Consider the following 16332-nt stretch of genomic DNA (forward strand, 5'->3'; position numbering starts at 1 on the left):
TTAATTTGATTTTTTGTTCTACTTCTAAGTTTTGAGGATTATATATCAAGATTAATTTTGTTTTAATCTAGATTTTGAGGATTATATTACTTGATTTTTTGCTAGATTAATGTTGGTGTTTTAATCTTTGTGTCAATGACAGCTTCAAGATCACTCTCCATGAACTTAATCACAAAATGCAAGATTCAAAATTTCAAGAACGATGTTGTATTTTTTTTAAAAAAAAATTGTAAATAACAATTTATTGATGAATATGTATGTGATTTTTGTATATTATGATTATATTTAATTGTCTACTGATTTTTAACTGAAAAAAATGCAAAAAAGATTTTTTGAAAAATTTTTTATTGAATAATGGGAATCGGTTACCCGGTGACAAAAATAAGGAATTGCCACTGGTTAATTGGTGCCAAATTAAAGAATTGCCACCGATTTTGAACTGGTAGTATTTTTTTTTATTTTTGGCATCCCTCAAATGCCCACCGGTTTAAAACCGGGGGCAAATAGGGGTTTTGAACCGGTGGGCATCTCCATTTTTCTACTAGTGATATACAGATATAAAACAAAGTTCCAAATACGACAAGAATGCCCTACTTTATTTATTAATGAGGTTCTGGTCGAGACTGTTGACAATCTGCTTGAAGTTGAAGAACTAGGTGCAACTATTTACCAGTTTACGTGTAAACAAGGTTTCTTTTGACTAACAAAAAACAACATCACTTTAATTTAATTTGTTGTTGTTTTTTATGTAGGAATTCACTCTTCTGCATGTGAGAAAAAGGTTTCTTTTAGAGAGTATTACTGATAAGTGGTTTATTTGACCACTTATTGTGGTGATTTAACCCGGTTTTGCTATCCTTTCCCCTCTTTCCAACTCGTTTTGCGTATAAAAGTTGTGTCTCGGCCATGCACCCCTCTTTGTATGTGTTTGTCCATGTTTTGCAGGTTTTATGATTCAATTTGACAAGCATTCAAAGCTTGGAATGTGTTCAAGGCAAGGAAATAGAGAAAGGAGAGCCCGCTCCTGGTGGAGCGGGCGTGCACCTCTCCAAGAGCAGGCGCTCTTGCCATTGTGTCAACATTCTGCCCAAGTACTGAGCCTTCTAGGAGCGGTCGTGCACCCAATCAAGAGCGGGCACTCCTAGCCACTCCATCACATTATGCCCTTCTCATTGCTTGTGAGGAGCGGGCGTGCATAACCTAAGGAGCGGGCGCTCCTCCTTCTTCAGGTCGAATTTGACTTATGCTAAGGAATGAGGGAGCGGGCGCACACACTATCAGGAGCGGGCGCTCCTCCCTAATGGTTTGAAATCTGCCTCGTTTTGTTAATGTTAGGAGCGGGCGCGCAGGAAGTAGGAGCGGGTGCTTATAGCTGAGGAGAGGGCGCTCCTTGCTGGGAATATGTTTTATTTTGACGGATTTACCTATGTAATTCGAGGAGTATAAATACTTCCCCTTTAACTCTTTTATAAGTTAGACATCAGTAGCCTAGTTTTTAGTAGTTCCTCTTAGTTTGAAACATTCCTCTTTGATAATTTAGCTTAGTTTTCATCAATTCAATCATTGTAATAGTGAATTTCAAGAGTTATTCTCAAGGTTTGCCACATTGTATTCAACATTTGAAGCTTCAATAATTAGTAATTTCTTCCACCTTCATCTCCTTAATTTTTGATTTATTTGGTATTTGCATGTTGCTTGAATCTCTTTTGTTCTTGATAATTTGTTGTTGGATGATAGTTTATTAAATTTTTAATCACTTTTCCCCAATTATTGAAGTAATTAGAACCCTAACCTTTTTTGCATGTCACCTAAAATGAGTTGTGAGTAGTCCTCTTTGCTTATGTAATTCAACCTATTGGTTAACTATGTAAATGTGGGAGGAGTATTGATGTTTGCATTGCAATTAAATTGATTGTATGAGATTGCTTGTTAGTTCTTCATAATAGGATTATTTACCCTTGACTTAGGACCTTGATAGCATGATATGCTTAGTTTGACATGGAAATGTGAATTGAGTATGTCATTACTTATTGCAATTTGATAATGTATCTTCTATTGCTAAACTAATGAGGAATCTAAGTTTGGTAGTGTGAGTTGTTTTCTAATTGCATGTGGTTGATCTTTCATATCTTCTGCTGTCTTAGATGACATGAAAAGTCTTTTCAACCTCGGGATTAAAGGGAAATATCTGAATACCTTTACAGGTTCATTTTTTTTGTATCATTACCTTCCCTGCCACTAGTATTGCCTTCTTTTGACTTTGTTGTCTTCCATCTCAAAGCATGGCATACATGACATTCATTCTTGTCCAAAAATTCACCTCGATAAAGAATGCAATTATTCGGGAGAACAACAATTTTTTCATATCTAAGACCCAAGTCATTAATCATTTTCTTCGATTCAAAATAGGATGATGGAAACTCCATAATTTGAGGAAATGCTTCAATTAGAAGTTCAAGAATCATTGTAAAGGATTCGGAAGACAAATGATGCATACACTTTATGTGAAACATACGCAAAAGAAAGAAAGTTTAGAGAATGTCCTGCATCCAGCATATAATTCCTTATATGAAGCTTCTAATAATCTGTTGAATTTATCCTTTTCTTTGTCATTCATTACTTGTGTTAGGAATAGGGTGGGTTCTTGAATTGAGGAATGGTCAAAAGAGTTAGGCTCAAATTGATCTTCTAACCTTTGGTTAATTGATCCATCATGCTGCATAGGTTCATTCACACAGGGAATATTAACACCAAAAGCATCTCCTAACAAGCCGCTCATATCATCTCGACCTACAACCCCATGTTGCTCAATTTGAGCCCCCTGACCGGTACTTCTAGTAAGATCACCGGCCAACCTACGTTGATCACTTAACATGCGCTCAAGAGCACCTCCTTTACCATGAAAAATCCATTTCTTATACTCCTTGTCAAAACCTTTAAACAAAATATGCTCTTCTATTTCATGTATTGTCAACCATTTTTTAACCCTACATTTCTTACAAGTGCATAGAGTTTTTCCTTCTACAAGCCCTTCTTTAGCTAACTCAATAAATTTAATAGTTCCGACACGATAAGTTGGATGGTTATTTGGCAATTCAATCCAACTTGTATCCATATCCATATTTACCAAATAAGATTATCCTTAAGTAAATAAAAAAAATATTATAAAAAAACTAACATTGTAGCGTAGATACTAGATATCTAACTCAGTTACTATATTATTAACAAGTAATACCAACAAATATTGGACTTAAGCATTTAAAAAAAAAAAAAAAAAAAAAGAGAGTATTACAGTGGTAACATCAAATCTTCTTAACAAGCAACCACTAACAACAATACACATACAAGCTAAGGAATGAACTAAACTTTCACAATTAATAAAATAATAAATAACTTGGACTAACCATTATCATCAACTTATCAACCAAAATTAATAATATTGAACTGAACATAAAAATCTATAAGAATTTGTGCACAAAAAAGTTTATAAAATTAAGGAAATCATGCATAATTGAAGTAAAATAAGCCATATCATTTTGCCGACACAAAATTCAAAACAGCAACACTGAGAATACTACTAGACTTGCAATTTTAAGGCTTAATTATAAATATGATGTCCTCAAAAAATTTTCTACAATAATGTGATAAATAAAATATTGGCATTGTAAATAAGTTATAGATCATACATACCAAAGTAGGAACTAGGATGTTGTACAGTCTCTACACAACTACAGTAAGAATCCTTCTGAACTTTCTCCCCGTATTGAATCAACACGCATAAAATAAATCTGTATTTCAATACAACATAACTTAAAGAGTTTGTTGTTCTGTAAAATTTTATACTTGGCTAGATTATACAAAATAAGTTCTTGATTCATGTTTCCTAACCATCAACCTTCTGTTTCTTTTAAATTATAGGTTGTCTATTTGTCCTAAAGCAAATTAGTCCTACCTTATGTGATATATTTTTATATGACTAATATTATTTGTAGTCTTTCTTAGCACCCATTAAAAAGAAAAAAAAAAGTAATATAATCCTACTGCATCTAAATACATACATAATTTAAGTTACAATCAGAAGATTATTATGTCGAATTAAAGACAAAAGATTAATCAATTGAATATTTTACTCTTTTTTACACAATTATCTTTGATTTTAAGATCTATGTAAGGAAATTCAATTTATAATAATTATAATGTTAAAGATACAATCTTTAGATACATGAAAGATGAATTGGTATTTTAACAATAAAAGTTCAGATTGAACCATCACGCTCTTCCCCTTTATTAATGAAAAAAAATAAAAAACCCCAATTGAAAATTTAACACAAATATTACAGAATCACGACCTTTAAAAACAATTGAGAATGTAATTCAAAACCACAATCTACTAATAATTCTCAAATGAGTTATGAATTCAAAATCACAATCTACTAATAATTCTCAATTGAGTTATGAAGTCGAATAAATTAAAGGTTAAATTAATTGATTGAATGCACAAAGTTAAAAACCTAATTGCAGATTAATTAGGGGGTTTATAGAAATTGAAATGAAAACAAATCCTACCTCTTGATTGAAGACGATGGTGGCGCTTTGATCTTCCAGGTTCTTGTGCATGTGATAGCTAAATTTTGATGAAACCAGTAGATTGTAGTTGTTTTAGTGCGTAGCTAGGGTTAAAGGGTTTTGCTCACTTTTGTGGTTTTTTTCTCAACTATCAGACTTTTTTTTTCAAATTTTTAAGAAACCGCCTTTTTAGTTTTCACCGCTCAAACGAAAAAAAATAAGAACCCACGTCACATATTGTGATTTAAAGGCGGGATTGATTTGTGACCATTTATAGTGTCGGACAAAGTGTCGAGATTATAAGGAAATAAAATGTAGTGGTGACACTTTTGAAATTATCGGAATAAAGTGTCGGATTTATAAGGAATTTGTAGTAGTGACAACACCTTTGTTCAAGTAGTACTTTTTGACAAACCAATTAGCTGGAAAAGAAAAGCTAAGAAGATAATGGCATCTCAGGAAGAAGTCAACAAACTTAGGAAGGAGTGGCCAACTTAACTAAATTGATGAAGAGTATAGCTCTTCAAATCAATGACCTTGTGAAGAAATAACAAATGGAGCTCATGCTAGAAAGCTTGAGCAAAATATCCAATGATTATAGATTCCAGAGCATTAGCTCACAAGGGGTCTCAGTGGACAAGGAGATTCTTCTGCAGAAGTTCAATGCCAATGACATCCCTAAGTTCAAGCCAACTGACAATCCTTATTTTCATTTAAGAGCTTTTGAGAAAATAATGAACATTAAAGGGATGGATAGGAGAATCTTTCATTCACTGTTCTCACTATCTCTAGAAACTGTTTGTCAACAATGGTTCTTTTCACTTGACAAAGAGAAAACCTCTACTTGGGATTCTATTGCAAATGCTTTCATTGATAGATATAAATTTAATAGTCAAGTTGAAACAGATCATAGACAACTTGAAATACTTAAACAAAAATAGAATGAAAGTTTTACTTCTTTCTTTAATAAGTGGAGGGAGACTTTTGCTAATATGGTTAAAGATCCTACTGAAAAAGAGTCTGTAAGGATGTTCATCAAGAATCTTCAACAAAAATATGCAAAGCACTGTAAGGAGGATGATCCCATCGTAAGGGGGTCCTTCCTTAGATGCCCATTGGCCCTTTATAAGCCTAGGACTTTACACTTGTTAGGGTGTATTAGGATTTGAATTCGTGACTGTTTTGGAGACCTTGAATTAGAAATGATACTCTCATGACGCTTTTTTGTAAGAAACAAGTAGGAGTCGCCAATGAGTTTTAGGAAAACTCATAAACCGTGTTCATGCCTTTCTCCCAAGTAGAGTTCAAGGGATAATTAGCACAAATTGTAAGTTTACCCATGCCCAAGTTGGTCTACATAAACTAGAAATGAGTTCGGGAGCGAGGTTACTAAGATAATGTTCCCTTTAGAGGGGAATCACTATCATAGCCCTAATACGACCTCTAATAGCTCCTCCTTTTTCACAATTTCATTACAAAACAATATATGCAACGCGATACCTAAAATTAAGTTAGTTGATTTTTTTACACGCATTAATCATGTAGGAATTACATTGCAAAATTCGTTATTCTTTTTTAATCAATATTCGTGAAAGAATAATAATAAACAATATTCGCCTTGTCTTAAGTGATAAAACAACAATTAATTATTCAAATTCTAGTCTTGCTTAACGAAAGAGTACTATGTGAATTAATTAATTAAAAGTTTGTTTAAAGTGATCAAACAATACTAATTAATCAATTAAAGTTATTTAAACAATAAAAGAAAAGTGATTTATCTAAGTGCTCAGGAAACTAACCGTTCTTCTTTTATGTTAAATCTCCGTTTAATGTGTTTATGGACTTTCTTTCTTCTTCGTACCTCCAAGGACTTCAATGGATTCAATTAGGGTTGGAAAGTATTTGGGAAGAGAGAAGAAAAAGTAGTATGATAGTAAGAGAAGTTGAGAGATTAGGGTTTTGAGAATACTAGGGTTTTAATTCTGAATTTTTGGTCCTCGTAATTGTAGGAGTTTATAGGTACTATGCAGCGGAAATAATATGAATCATATTCAAACAAGTACCAATCCCAAGATCACATGCATAACACACAAGACACATAATCATACCTTTGACGCGTGAATTCCACGAAGCTATTCGACAGGCAAATCAGGGAGAGAATAGAGCCCCAAGTGTTTCTCCTCTACTTAGTCCACGAGACTCGAACGAGCCATCCACCAATACTAGATTGGTCGAGTGATTGAGGAGAACCGCGATCACCACCTTTACGGACAACCGACCACCGCACGAACCACCACCACCGCGACACACCACCGGCGCTTAGGAGGAGGAGAGAACCGTGTGAGAGAGAGGACTATGAGAGGGGTTGGGTTTCGTGTTTGCTAATTCGGGTTTGATCACACTGATCAATTAATTGCTTACTTTTAGCAAACCTAGGCACCTATTCTATTTATAATCCTATTATAATTAGACTAGGGCACGAAGCCCAAAACTCCCTTGTCCACTCCATATGGCTGGCCACCTAGAGTGATGAGGCCCATGATGGGCCTCGTCCTCTTATGCTCGATCTAGCCCCTTTGTGTGACCTTATAGGATCCGTCCAATTGGGCTTTGGGCTATTTTACTAGTCTAAAGATCGTTAGTACTCTAGCTATGGCAAAATGACGACCCAAAAGTACGAACTTAATTATCTCCATAATTTGATCCAATTATATATCTAGTAATTGCACACGACGAAGACATAACTTTTGCAATCTCCCACTTGTCTGAGACAAGGGTGCAATATTCAAATTCCTTAAGTCAATATATGTGTCGATTTGATAATATGATTGCATCACATGTCGAGATCATATTAATCTACAAATCGTTTCTTGAAATCTGAGTTAGAATTACAAAACCAAATGATTACTGTGTAATGCATTTGAACGCGGCCACGTATTTTCTGAATTCTCCTTCTTCAAGCGGTCATGACACATTTCCTAATTTAATAGGTAGACTCTATCCAATCTTGTGGTAACATGACTCCTACTCAACTTCTGAAATAACCGGAAAACACCCTTTATAATATCCAGTTACGGCTAGACGTTTGAGTGTACCACAGTCACAACATCCATTGAATGAAATCAATGTTCCACTCATGTCAAAGGAATCCACTAATATATACGGAAGCTCTATACTTGAACTTAAAAGTAGGTCAATAGTTCGATCATGCATCATTCATGCATATCCAAGTGATTGACCGAGCATCACTATGCCCCTATAGCCCATGAAACTGCGCTTTCCAATCAATCTTACATGCTAGTTCATTTATTGAAATCATTTATGTCCACTTTAATGATCTCGAACTAGGAACTTTAAATAATATATGAATTTTGTTCACCTGTGGGGTTTCAATTCACCAGGTCATCAACCTGATGAGCCCATCAATTCATAATTATTTTGGACATTTTATTTAATTTCCAAAACCATAATTAAATAAGAGAAATAATAATTTCTATTTTAAACATAATTCTACAAATTTATGCATTTCTCATGTAATATGTTTTCTCAAAACATATACAACTTAAATTACACAACTTGCTTCAATCCTAGGACTTTAATATGACTCTCATATCTTAGTCCATGGAAGGGGTTTAGTGATTTCTCACTCATAATAAAACTTTACAGAACACGACCTTCCGCTGGTCAATGATCTCATAATTGAGGTGATATCTTATATCCTTTTGTTTGGATTTGTGATGTGACTCTGGCTCCTTTGTTCTTGGGCAAAGGTGACCTGTTAGTCACATGAAATTCTAATCTGAACTTCCTCTGTAACTATCTGACTATAGTTTAATACACAAATTATGACATTGAGTAAGCAACAATGCTCTGCTTTGAACTCTTCAAGCTCACTGTCCTTTTCCATCCAAACACAAATATGCATTTAGATAACCATCTAGAATCATCTTGCCTGTTTAAAAACTTGCATTCGTGTAACCTTTTGACAACTTGCTTAAATTACCATTTAACATAATAGCTAGAAGAATTCCTTTAGTGCTTCTCAAGTACTCAAGGATTTGTTCTTGGTAATTCTCCGTATGCTCATTCTGAATTTGCTTGAAAACTGTTACATATGCACAAGTCACATGCAACATCTTGCTTTGTACATTTCATGGCACATATAATGAACCTTTTGCAGAAGCACAAGGTACACTATCCATACAACTCAACTCTATTAGCTTTTTAAGGCATTGAGTTTTACTGAGTGTAATACCATGAAACATGGGAAGATATCCTATCTTAGAGTATTGCTTCATGAACTTGTCGAGATCCTTATCAACATAAGTTTCTCGATTCATTCCAATCATTCTTCAATATTCACTTCATGGATCTTAATTCCCAATATGTACTCAACATCTCCTAAGTCTCTCATATGGAAACAATCTTTCTGACCACTGCTTGACTTATTCAAGCATTGATGTATCATTTCATATGAACTGTATGTCAACTACATACTAGACTAAGAAGACCAATTGCTCCCACTAAACTTCTTGTCTTTACAAGATTCCTTTATTCTACTAAGGAAATCAAACTGTTTGATTTCCTAATCAAAACGAATGGTCCAACTCCTTAATGCTTACTTCAATCCATAAATGAATTTCTGAAGTTTGCAAAACTTTCTAGGAATTTCTGGATTTCAAAACTCTTAGGATGTATCATATACATTCTCACCATCAAGAACATTTCATGAAAGTGATTTTGATATCCATTACTAGAATAATCCAAATAGGCTTACCCAACTAATAGGTTTGACCCTATTTGTAAGACTATTATGGACTAACATATTTTTACAAACATGGAGTCCATACTGGATTTCATGGCTTTGAGCCATATCCTGAGTTGGCACTTATCCAAAGCTTGCTTGTAGGGCATGGATTCTAACCATTCTAATAAGAAAATTTTAGAATCCACCTTTTCTCAGAATTTCAACAAACTGTTTGTTTTGATCCCAAGTAACCTACGATAGGTATGAGCGACAATAGAATTATTCTCTTCAACTCTTTGAAGTCTTTCTTACTAGTGGAACGATAGAAGCCTCGCTAGTTGAATTAGCTTGCTTCGACACATGGTTTATCAAATTAGTTGATTTCATATGCCTTCGTCTCTGATGTAGTGTTATCCACATCCATTTGTTGCTCGTCTCGAATCTCATCGAGATCTAACTTTACTCCCACTTGGCTTTGTAGGAAGACATTCTTTCTATAAAGACACTATCGCGAGCAACAAACATTTTGTTTCTACGCGATTGTAGGAATAATACCTCTTAGTTTCCATGAGAAAAACCCATGATGAACTATTTTTCTGATTTAGGGTGTATTATGTCATCTTAGTAAACATTTTACATTGATTTCATAACCCTTAATCCTGTTTAAAAAAATAACTTTTGGAACATTTCCAAATCATAACTCCTATGACATCTTTTCTACTGCTTTGGTTAAGTTTCCTGTTTAGTATATTCGCAATTGTTGTTGTTCTAATTCATATCCTCAAAACGATATTTGTAAATCATTAAATCTTGGATCGAACAATGGCAAGCAAAGTTTGATTCCTTCTTCATAAACATACAATTTAATTGTAATGTTTCTGGATTGTGAATTAATACAACAATTCCCTTTAGATGATCATTCCTTTTGAGTTAAATATTTATCACAACAATCATATTGTGGTGTTAAATTGTTTATCTCAAACTGATTTTACATTTCATTTTTGGAATTTTGAACTTTTCAATTGTTCCAAGCTTTACTTCATTAAGTAATTATTGATATATTTACTTAAATCGTTAGTAAAAGCAATAAAATAGTTAAATCCCTTTGCTAGCTTTGAACTTATTGATTCACATACATCATATGTATGAGTACCAAAAGGTCATTTTAGCTTCTTTTTCCCTTTCTACTAAAAGGAAACTTGGTCATTTTAACTTTTATCAAGCATGACTTCTAATTCTCAAGTGATTCATAATCATATAAGAATGAGAGTCCATCTAAAACTTTGGATGTGCAAATGGTTTATGTGACCCAACCTTACTTTGTTATAAGTAAGTGTACTTTGAATCATCTAAATCTTATTTTGTGATCTACTTATATCAATGTCATAAAACAAAATTAACTCATATCTAGAAAAATGAAAACAATTTATTACCTTAGTCATGGATAAACACTTGTCCAAGCCAAGTAAACCAAAATTCAGTATTCAAAACAAGAAAACCGAAATATTGTCTCATCAAAACTGGAAATTGTTCTAAAATCATGATAAACTTATCAAAATTTAAAACTATGAAGCTATCTCTGGCCACTCAAATACTTCTAGTGCACCTTCAAGCTCCATTTCCAAGCTAGCTTCACTTATTTGCAGTTCCTGCGCAACATCACTATGTTAAGCACTGCAACTTGGTATCATATACCTAAGTGAAAGTTAAAATGTTTGTAACAAGAGTGTTAGGTAACTCTTACCTGCCACTTCATCCTAGTGAGGACATCCATGTTCAAGCACTGGCTTATTCTCCTTTCAGATAATCCTCTGCAAGATTCTTGAGTAAATAAACTAGTTTGACTCCAGAATCTTCATCATCTTGACAAAGTTTCTCGAAGTCAAATCCATCATGTAGAGAATGCAGAATTATATCATGAACTTGATGATCTTTATATGGTCTCCCTAACATACTCATGCGGTCAAGTAGTTCAACCATTGTATCCACATGAATCTGTACTGACTGGCCTGACAAGAGTTTTCTTGAAATTATCTCGCCATTGAGCTTGTAGGTTTCAAACCTAATACTGCCAGTCCAGGAGTCGTCATTCTTGGGAACCATATTAATGATTTCCTTGACGTTTTCATCCATTTCTCCATCAACATGGGAATTCAGAATTCCATAGCAAACATCACGTAAGCACTTGAATAAGAGATAAGGTTCATAGTTCATGAATCTTTTAGCCCAATCTTCTGGAATAGAAGACAACATCATATGCGCAATTCTCTTACAATCTGAAACATTTCTCAAATGCTTCTCAAGAGTCATGCCTGGACTAAATCTGCCCTCGATTGGTAAGTCTAAACGAAATTCAAGATTTTCGTTCCTTAGAACACTTCTAAGTTCGCTTTCCCAATCATTGAAGTTGAGAAAGTTAAGCCTTGTTATCATCGTTGGAGGTAAAGAATTGTCATCATTGTTACAGCTACTCATCTATGTCAAAATAAGGCAAAGTTTAATAATTATGTTTAATTTAAAATTAAAGTACCATAAACGCATTCATTTGGTAACTTTAAAACACTTTATTCAATAATTAATTGATCCCAATTGAATTTAAGTGATTCCAAGATCCTTTATTTGTGCAATAATTGACCGGACTAAGGCCTTACCATCAACCATTACATTTTCAAGGTGAGTAAACTCTTTACTGATTACAACTCTTGTAACTCTTGGTTGAATAATTAATCATCTCATGCTTAATTATTATCCTTAGCTTCAAGGTTCTAAACTCTTTAGGTAACCTTGTTGAGCACAACCAATTAAAAGTGTAAAACGTGATTTACCCCCGGCCCCCACTCCCCTAAGATATAATATGACACCCAGCTGAGGCATGACCCATCATAAAATATCAAAGGTTTCATCGGGTTTTTAATTGGAAAAGCAATCTCAATATTACTGGGACCTAGATTTATTATTTCGTGATTATTTAGTGAACTCTAGCGCATCATCAATCAACATAAATAAAGTCTAACATGCATAATCTACTAATGCAATAAATCATGACATAGTATGACCCCTTAGTCCTAAGAAAACTAGAAATGAAAAAGCTCCCACTTGAATCATCATGGATCTCCATCCACCTTTCTCCTTTAGGCCTTCACTTCATGGGCTTCTTTGGACTAACACTATTTAAATAACTATTTTATTTACTTTAAATAAAAGTTACAAAAATACTTAACGGTACGCAGACCGTGTTTAGATTACAAAAATACATCACGATGCGCAGATTGTATTTAAGAATCTATGGGCCATACTAGTCTATATATAGCAACATAATATCATATATTATAAAAGTGTCATATAATAAATCACTCAACATGCTTGTCTAAACTAAAACATCGAATGTTCATAATAAAATCAACGCATTTCCTAAAATGTCTCATATTTTAATCATAATTAGATAATATCATATATTATTCATGACCGTTATAAAATATCATATATTTAATTTAGTCATGAGATAGAATCAAATCATATTTTAATCTAGAAAGATAAATCATATTTAATCTTTCATTATTATCCTAACAAATTTAGGAGATTCTATCCTAATTATTAGTCAATCAAATAATTTTAAAATAAATTATATCCTAATCTAATTATGGGATAATCACATTATTCAAATCAATTATTATCCTTTTGGAATATGCTCAGAATATCCTAGTCAATCTTATCCAAAATTAACCACTTTAATTAGGATAATTACCAATTTAACAACTTTAAATATGGATAATATCAAATATAACAACTCTTGAATATTTGATTTTATCCTAAAACAAAAGATTTTATCCAAATAAAACCAACTTTATCTTTTAAAATAAAAGATCATATTTTAAAATATTCTATCTTATCCAAAATAAAACTGATTTTATCCCAAAATGATTCATAATTATCTTGAAATAAATTTTAAAATAAGATAAATTTTTTTTTGAAAAACCGCAAGCCACCACCGCCGGCCACCGTGGTTGGCTACCCGAAGCTAGCCACGGTGGCTGGCTGCCTTAACAACAACCATTGCCGCAAGGCAGCAGCGGGCAGCTGCTCTAGCAGCCGTGCAACGCTTGCACGCTGCTGCCCACAGCCACCCCTGACTGCCTGCCCTCCCTCCCTCCCTCTCGGACTGCCACCTGGTCGGCAGCCGCCGTGGCTGCGCCACCCAACCGCGGTTGCCGACCACCTAAAACCTTTTTTTTTGTGTTTTAATTTAATTAAAATAATGCTTATCATAATTAAATTAAATCACTCCATAAGATTAAAATTAAATCACATTCAACTTTAAAATTAGGGTTCTTCATAAAATTAATCCCAATTTAATTATAACTTTTAAAATTATATTGATCATCATACATAAAACACTTTTATGCATAAATCAATCCGATTAAAATTATGAATCATAAAATAAATCGAATTAAATCAAAATCAAGCACAAAAATCATATTTTAGGGCTAGGATTTTCGAAAAATTCGAAATTTAGGGTGAGGGGGTTCGAAAATTTCGAACATATTAGGGCTAAAATTCGGTTTCTTCATGGCTATTTTGAGCATAATTAAATCACATTTAATCGATTCCAAAAGTTTAATCACATTAAAAATAATAATTGAACCATAATTAAATTAATTTCTCCCTCTTAATTTATTATAAAATTAACGTGGACATCAAATAATCGTATTATTAAGATCTAGCGCGTTCATGCAAGAGGCTAACTGATACCACTGTAGGAGTTTATAGGTACTACGCAGCGGAAATAATATGAATCATATTCAAACAAGTACCAATCCCAAGATCACATGCATAACACACAAGACACATAATCATACCTTTGACGCGTGAATTCCACGAAGATATTCGACAGGCAAATCAGGGAGAGAATAGAGCCCCAAGCGTTGCTCCTCTACTTAGTCCACGAGACTTGAACGAGTCGTCCACCAATACTAGATTGGTCGAGTGATTGAGGAGAACCGCCATCACCACCTTTACGGACAACCGACCACCGCATGAACCACCACCACCGCGACACACCACCGGCGCCTAGGAGGAGGAGAGAACTGTGTGAGAGAGAGGACTATGAGAAGGGTTGGGTTTCGTGTTTGCTAATTCGGGTTTGATCACACTGATCAATTAATTGCTTACTTTTAGCAAACCTAGGCACCTAGTCTATTTATAATCCTATTATAATTGGACTAGGGCATGAAGCCCAAAACTCCCTTGTCAACTCCATATGGCCGGCCACCTAGAGTGATGAGGCCTATGATGGGCCTCGTCCTCTTATGCTCGATCTAGCCCCTTTGTGTGACCTTATAGGATCCGTACAATTGGGATTTGGGCTATTTTACTAGTCCAAAGATCGTTAGTACCTCTAGCTATGGCAAAACGACAACCCAAAAGTACGAACTTAATTATCTCCATAATTTGATCCAATTATATATCTAGTAATTGCACACGACGAAGACATAACTCCTTCAGTAATGCTGAACGAAGACCCCTATTTATAGGCGTAGGGATCTAGGTTTAGGGTTTTAGAGCCGCGCCGTCAGGTGGCGCGTGCAACTCTCTGAGTCGCGCCGGATGCCGAGCGCATCTATACAAGTTGTGCTGGTTTGTGATTTGCCTTATACGAAAGCGCATTTTTAAAACTTCCATAACTTTTGATTGCGAAGTCGAATTAAGGCGTGTAAGATATCATTAGAAATATCTAAATATCTACTTTCCAATTCCGTTAGAATTAGGTTAAAATATATTATGGATCAAAAGTTATGGCTGTTGGAGTGAAAGGGTGTCGATTTTAGGGCCCGATTTAGTGTTTTGATCATAACTTCTTCGTTTTGGCTCGGAATTAGGATTATAATATACCGTTGGAAAGCTCTTTGAAAGGGATATCCATCTGTATAGGCTTGCATGGGAATTTTATGTTTGGTTCATCTGTTTGGCTCGGTTTTTCAACAATATAGGTTCCATTGGATCCAATATAATCATTGCATTTGGCGCATTTGGGTCCGTTATTAGTCAAGTTTAAACATGTATGAACATGTTTTAGGCCTAATCAGTAATCGGACAAGGATCTAAGATAAATTGGTCTCAAATATGGGTTTTAACTTACTTCATAATTCTTTTCATAGTCCATAAACACTTCAACTTTGATCTAGCATGAAGAACGGATTTTTGTAACATCATCGCACTTCCTTTCGGGACAAGAGGCCAAAAGTAGGTGTCTACAAGCACTTAAAATACCAAAACAGATTGAATACTTTCAAGGCTGTCTATAATATAGGCATTGACATTAAAGACGTTCTTTTGAAAGATAATAATGTGAAAGGAAAAAAAAACGACCATCCTTTTTCTTCCTCCCCCATTAATAAATTACATGCTACGAACACCTCTAAACAACGAATCCAAAGGTCGAAAAGATTGTTCACTCCACTTGGTATGAGTTATGAGGCAGCTTTTGAAAAGCTACATCACAAAGGACTAGTCATGCCCATAGGAACCATCAAAGACCCGGTTCCAGAAGCTAGGCCACCTAAGTGGGATCCTAATAAACACTGCAAGTATCACCAAGGAAAGGGTCATGACACCGAGGAGTGTTGGAAACCCAAAGAAGCTATTGAAGACTTGATCGATGACAATAAAACTTCCGAGATTCTAGCCATCGCAGAAGATCAAACATCATTCGATCCTTCACTCCTTATCAAACCTGTAAGTGAGCCATGATCGAGATAGCTTATATTACCTCTATTGATGAAGTGGCCATGATTCAGGAGGATGAAAGAATCTTCTTAGATAATACCGGGGAAAATTTATCAAGTCTAAAAGAAGATGTTTGAAAACTTCAAGATGTCATTGTCATGCTCTTAAATGTGGTAGAAGGACTAGCAAATCAGATGATGGTTATCGAACAAAATTCTCACCAAGGATTTAATGAAGAACTCAAGGCTCCTAAGCCACGGGCAAAACAAACCATTGAAGAATACACACCAATAAAA

This window comes from Chenopodium quinoa, unplaced genomic scaffold (assembly GCF_001683475.1).
Source record: "Chenopodium quinoa cultivar QQ74 unplaced genomic scaffold, ASM168347v1, whole genome shotgun sequence".
NCBI classification, from domain to species: domain Eukaryota; kingdom Viridiplantae; phylum Streptophyta; class Magnoliopsida; order Caryophyllales; family Amaranthaceae; genus Chenopodium; species Chenopodium quinoa.